At 36.4% G+C, this 6,848-nt stretch overlaps 1 pseudogene; it reads right to left on the minus strand.

The window, feature by feature from the left end:
* Positions 1–1,307: 1,307 nt before the first annotated feature.
* Positions 1,308–1,767, minus strand: LOC110583607 (annotated as a pseudogene).
* Positions 1,768–6,848: the final 5,081 nt, after the last annotated feature.

A 6,848-nucleotide genomic window follows, 5' to 3' on the forward strand; every position in this document is an offset into this window, starting at 1 on the left:
CAATTGCTGGGTCATAGGGTAGCTCTATTTTCAACTTTTTGAGGAACCTCCCTACTGTTTTCCAGAGTGGCTGCACCAGCTTGCATTCCCACCAACAGTGTAGGAGGGTTCCCCTTTCTCCGCATCCCCGCCAACATCTGTCGTTTCCTGACTTGTTAATTTTAGCCATTCTGACTGGTGTGAGGTGGTATCTCATTGAGGTTTTGATTTGGATTTCCCTGATGCCGAGCAATGTTGAGTACTTTTTCATGTGTCTGTTGGCCATTTGGATGTCTTCTTTGGAAAAATGTCTGTTTTTCCAGTAAGTCCTTTCTTAAGGAGAGGGGAATAGAAGAAAATCAGAATATTGATTCAACTTAAAAGTGGACATTCTAATTGCTAAATTAATGCAGTATTTTATTATTTCAGTGTGACCAGGAAAGTCATGGAACTACTCCATGGACAGAGATAAGAAAGAAAAAGGGAAAGGAAGGAAGGCAGGAAAGAAAGGAAGGAAGGAAAGAAGGAAGGAATGAAGGAAGAAAGGAAGGAAGGAAGGAGGGAAGGAAGGAAGGAAGGGAGGAAGGAAGGAAGGAAGAAAGAAAGAAAAGGAAGGAAGAAAGAAAAGAAAGAAAGAAAGAAGAAAGAAAGAAAGAAAGAAAGAAAGAAAGAAAGAAAGAAAGAAAAAGAAAGGCCCACTAAGCAAATTTCAGAGGACAGTAGGAGACAAGAAAAAACTTGCTTTGTGATTGAACCTCCAATCACAACTCTTCATTCCAGGCTGAGGAAGAGTTTGTAGCATTTAAAAGTATTTTTATTGGTGTGCCTGGGTGCTCAGTCAGTTAAGCATCTGCTTTCGGGGGGATCAAACCCTCGCGTCTGGCTCCCTGCTGAGCAGGGAGTCTGCTTCTCTCTCTCCCTCTCCATCTGCCACTTCCTTTACTTGTGCTCTTTCTCTCTGTCAAATAAATAAATAAAATCTTGAAAAAAAAGTATTTTTATTTGATGACCCAATAGAAGTCACATGTAATATATCTTATCCTGATACATTTTGTCATAAAGTTCTTCAATAACTTTCTTTCTTTCTATCATGGTAATTTGTTTGTTTAGAATTTCTATCTTTCTAAATTCATTTAAAAAAATTTATAGTTATAAATTATATTCATATTTTCATACAGAATCTCATATTCATTATGGTTTCTTATGACTCTAATTTCCTCCAAAGTTCTGGTTATTTCTTTATTCTTATTTATTGATTGGCTTAGCTAAATGTTATCCCTTTTATTGTCTTTTTTTTTTCTTTTTCAGGATTATGATGAGGCAATTTATTACCCCAGCATGTGTTCTAATGCTTCTTGTTGGCAACTGCCACCTGTCCAGTGAGTCTGTCCAGATCCCCCTGTCCCTGAGTTGTCAGTTTGCAGCCCCCACCCTGGTATTTTCCCACCACTTTCAGCCTCTCTAGGGGTTGGAGGACCCTGTGGGCCAGGCTCTTGGAGCCCCTGCTGAAGTGGCTGGCCAGAACCCCGTTTCTCGGACGTTCCCCGCAGGTCTTGGTCCCGGCGGCGTCCCTGGGAGGCGCTGCCCCAGAGGTCCCCGTGTGGTGCTCTGGAAGCAGCTCGTGCGTAGAACCAGTTTTCATCACAGCAAGCAAGCCCTTTGCGCTTGGCCAGTTTGACAGTGCCCACCCATTCAGGGAACCTCCAGCTTCCCAGACTTTTGGAGGAAGGCTGCCACAGCCCTGACGAGCTCCCGCGGCTTCACGTCTTCTACAGAAACTCCACGCATGCTGCAGCCTCTGCGCTGCCCGCCAGGGGACCCCTGCCTTGTCTTCTTTTCATGTTATTGATATCGTTGTTTTTAGTAAAGCAGCTCTTGAGTTTGTTTAGTTATGGCATCTTTTGTTATCCAGTTTTCAGTCTTTTTTGTCAATTCCTTTCTTCTGCTTTCATTTAACCAATTCTTTCTTGTTTTTATAATATAGTTCGGTGTTTTGTTTTATCCTTACTGGTTTACTTATCCAGGTTCTTAAGTATATGTATTTTCTCTGAGTACTATTTTAGCTGGATACAACTGGTTCTGCTAGGTAGAGATACAATTATTATTTTCTAAATATTCTTAATTTTTGGTTAGGAGCTCCTTCAATCATAAGTTTGTTGTTGTTTTTTAAAGATTTTTTTTTTTTAATTTTTAAAGAGAGAGAAAGAGAGCATGAGCAGGGGGAGGAGCAGAGGCAGAAGCAGGCTCCCCGCCGAGCAGGGAGCCCGATGCGGGACTCGATCCCGGGACTCCAGGATCATGACCTGAGCTGAAGGCAGACACTTAACGACTGAGCCACCCAGGCACCCCCAGAAATGCTCATTTTGACCTTTATATTTCTTTTTTTTTTTTAAAGATTTTATTTATTTATTTGAGAGAGAGAGAATGAGAGAGAACACATGAGAGGGGGGAGGGCCAGAGGGAGAAGCAGACTCCCCGCCGAGCAGGGAGCCCGACGCGGGGCTCCATCCCAGGACCCTGGGATCATGACCTGAGCCGAAGGCAGATGCTCAACCCACTGAGCCACCCAGGCGCCCCCCCTTTTTTAACTGTTAATTTTTTTAAATGAGTTCTTAATTTTCAGGTGACAGGATTTTTATTTTCTAGTTTTATTTACCTCTAAGCAGAAAATACTGCTTTTACTCTTTCTACTTTTAAATATTTGTTTAGTTTTTGATGTGCATGATATGTAGCCATTTTTCTAATGTACTATAAGCACCTTAAAAGAAGGTGTATGCTGTTTTCTTTAAAGAGTTTGATATTTATCTATTTATACCTAATTAAATATAACACTATTATTTAGTTCTATACCTCTCTTTATTTTTCACCCTTTAATTCATAATTTCCTGAGAAATAAATTAAAGCCTCCTTCTACCAACACAATTCTGTCTATATCATATTGTATTTTGTATATTTTGAATCTTGAATTCAGTGAAGTAAAAAAATAAATAAAGGGAAAAATCATAAAGCCAAAAGCTGTTTAAAAAAAAGATAAAATTGATCAACTCTAGGTATACTAAGACACACCGAGAGATATCTAGAGAGAGACAGAGAGTGCAAAGTTACCTACCTCAAGTGTAAAAAGAGGGATTATCACTATAAGTAATAAAAGAATAATAAATACCAGGAGTATATTTATGCCAATAGATTTGGCAACTCAGATCAAGTAGACAAACTACTTGAAAGATAAAAAATCTAAAGTGATTCAAGAAAAAAATAGAAAATCTGAGATGACTTGAAAGTATTAAAGCATTTCAATTTATAGCTATAATAAAGAAAATCCCAGGCCTGAATAGCTTCAATAGTGAATTCCATCAATCATTACAGGAAGAAATAATACAAAAACTACATAAAATCCTTCAGGAAGTAGAAGTATGGACATTTTTGTTTTTTATAAAACTAGCATTGCCCTGATACCAAAATAAGACACAGACATTACAAGAATTTCTTATGAATAGAGACACAAAAGCCCTCAGCAAAATATTATAAAGTCAAATCCAACAATCTCTAAAAAAGATTTTTATACCATGACCATCTATTTTTTCAGGAATCAATGGTTGGTTCAAGATCTGAAAATCAGTCAAAGGTAGTTCAACATATTAACAAAGGAGGAAACTACATGATTATCTCAATACATGTGAAAGAAAGCATTTCACAAAATTTGATATTCACTTATAAATTAGTAATAGAAATGAGCTTCTTCAATCTAATAAATGGTATGCACAAAATACCTACATCTAACATCATCTTCAATGATTAAAGATGAAAAACTTTTTCCCCAAATTTGGGGGGAAAAAGAGAATGTTCACTCACAGCTGTTCTATTCCACAATGCAAAGGAAGTTGTAGCCAGGGAAATAAGGCAAACAAGAAAATAAGGAAAGGAACAAAAGGTGAGGAGAGATACCAGGAAAAATGGAAAAAAACTGTTCTTACTCTAAGACAACATTATCATGATCATGTACATTGAAAACCCTAAAGAATCTACAAAAGACTCATCATTTTAAGCAGGCTCGCAAGTCCACAGAATACAAGGAGACTATAAAAAATCAATTGCATTTGTACTCTGACAATGAAAAATTAGAACTTGAAATTGTAATAACTACCACTTTAACTGTATTCTAACATGAGATAATTAGGGATAAATTTAATAAAATACGTGCCAGATCTGTACACTATAAACTGCAGAATATTGCTGAGAGAAACTAATGATCTAAATTGATAGGAAGGTATGTCATATTCATGGATCAAGACATAATATTGTTAAGATGTAATTTCTACCCAAATTGACCTATATAGTCAACATAAAATCAATCAAAACCTCAGAAGCATCATTATAGAACTTGGCAAGCTGACTCTAAAATTTGCATTGAAAAGAAAGGACCTCTAAAAGCCAAACACTGGAGTGTCCTGTCCAAAGTTAACTCTGGTAATCAAGAAGTGGATAGACTGGCAGTGGCAGGTCTATACACAAAGAGTTGTTAATGGGTTATATAACAAGTTCAAAGTTGAGGACTTAACTTTAAAAGTAGAATAATTAAGATAATGTGGTATTGGCATAAGAATAAATATATAGAATAATGTAACAGAATACAGAAATGCATTCATTGATATAACACAAAATGATTTCGAATTAAAGGGGGCCAAGGTAATTTAATAGGGAATGGATACTAGTTAACAAATAGTAATGGAAAACCAGATAACCATATAGAAAGATAGGAACCTCAATCTTTATGTCACAATATACATGGAAATTAACTAAAATAGCTATAAACATAAAACCTAAGCTTTTAAAAATTCTAGAAGAAAGAGAGGAGAAAATATCTGTGGACTTGGGATAGGCAAATATTTCTTATATCACAAAAGAAAAATCAATAATTGGACTTCATCAAAATTAAAATCTTTGACTTTTCAAAAGACACAGTTAAGAAAATAAAAAGGCTAGCTACAGATTGGCCAATTTACTTTTTTAAGTTTTTACTTAAATTCTAGTTAGTTAAAATACAGTGTAACATTACTTTAGATATACAATATAGTGATGATTGGTTGATTTAAACACACACAAATGCATGGACGTGCACACACACAAATAATATATATATTATATATATAATATATATAATATATTATATATATAGGTACATATTATATTATTATACAGCTTTATTCATAATAACCAAAGTGTTAGAATAACCTAGATGTTGTCCATCAATCAGTAAATGGGTAAGGATATTGTGGTAATACCTACAATGGATGTACTCAGCAAGAAAAACTAGCTACTGATTACCATGCAACAACATAACTGAATCCTAAAAAGCAGTATGTTGAGCAAAAAATCCAGATATAAGAGAATAAATACTATATGATTCCATTCCCATGAAAGTCTGAGTATAGGAACATTTAATCTATAGTGACAGAAATTAGGTCAGTTGTTGTCTGGGGTCAGAGTGGGGGTGGGGATTGACAGTAAAGGAGCAGAAGAAAACCTCTTGAGATGACAAAAAGCTATATTGTGATAATGGCTATGTTTGTCAAAATTCACGGAATGCTTACAATGGAGGTTTTTCACATAAAATACTTCAATTAAATTGATTTTTTAAAAGTGAAAGCTGATTCTTTATATTGGAATTGGTGGTGATTCTGTATGTGAGTGATGGATTTTATGTAAGGCACTGGGTTTGCAATGGGAGATTTTATTGAGGAGTTCTATAAGGGGGTAGATTCTGGACTTTGGGTTTGAATGTTTGCATGCAAAGTACTTAGCTCATCCTGAATGATGCTCATTGATTTCTTTTCCCCACACATAATTGTGAAGTTGAGCATAAGAGGGCCAAGCTTTGGGGAGCCTAGGTGGTGCAGCCACTTAAGCATCTGACTCTTAGTTTTGTTCAGGTTGTTATCTCAGGGTCAGGTTCTCAGGGTCATGAGATCGAGCCTTGCATCAGGCTCTGTGCTCAGCGTGGAGTCTGCTTAAGACTCTTTCTCCCTTTTCCTCTCCACTTTCTCTTTCAAATAAATAAAATCTGTAAATAAAAAATAAAAGAGGGCCAAGCTTTTAGCATAAGACAGAGAAATTGGTCTGAGGCATTCTCTTTCAGAGATCTTTAAATAGTACCTCATTTCTCTGTAGAGATTGTGGTGGTTAATTTTGTGTGTCAACCTGATTGGGCTAAGCGATGCCCAGATAGCTGGCAAAATATTATTTCTGGATGTGCCCACAAGGGTCCAGACTGAGTGAAAAAGATTGCCTTTACCAATATGAGTGGGCATTATCCAAGCTGTTGAGGGCCTGAGTAGAACAAAAAGGCAGAGGAAGGGTAAATTTGTTTACTTGCTGGAGTGGAACAAAAAAGGCAGAGGGACGGTGAATTTGTGCTCTTGCTTGAACTGGGACACCTATCTTCTCCTGCCCTTAGAAATTGGTGCTCCAGGTTCTCAGGCTTTTGAATTTGCACTATAACTACAACAATACTTTCCTGGGCCTCTGGCTTGCAGGGGGCAGATCATGGGCTTCTCAGCCTCCATAATCATTTGAGCTAATCCTTCATAATAAACTTCTTTCTATATATATCTATATATATACTATTGGTTCTGCTTCTCTGGAGAACCTGGATGAATACAGACATATAGGAAACCCACTGTTTGTTTCAATTCAAATGGTCCTATTTATTCCTATGGAAAAATGGAGTTGTACATTGCACACTTTTATCCTTTGTATAGGTTTGTATGTATGTATATCCGTATCTAATTTCTTATTTTCGTTGTGTTGTCATTTTATCCTTTTAATGTGTCCTTTAATTTTTTTTAAAGATTTTATTTATTTATTTGACA

The sequence above is a fragment of the Neomonachus schauinslandi genome, chromosome 8 (assembly GCF_002201575.2).
Source record: "Neomonachus schauinslandi chromosome 8, ASM220157v2, whole genome shotgun sequence".
NCBI classification, from domain to species: Eukaryota; Metazoa; Chordata; class Mammalia; order Carnivora; family Phocidae; genus Neomonachus; species Neomonachus schauinslandi.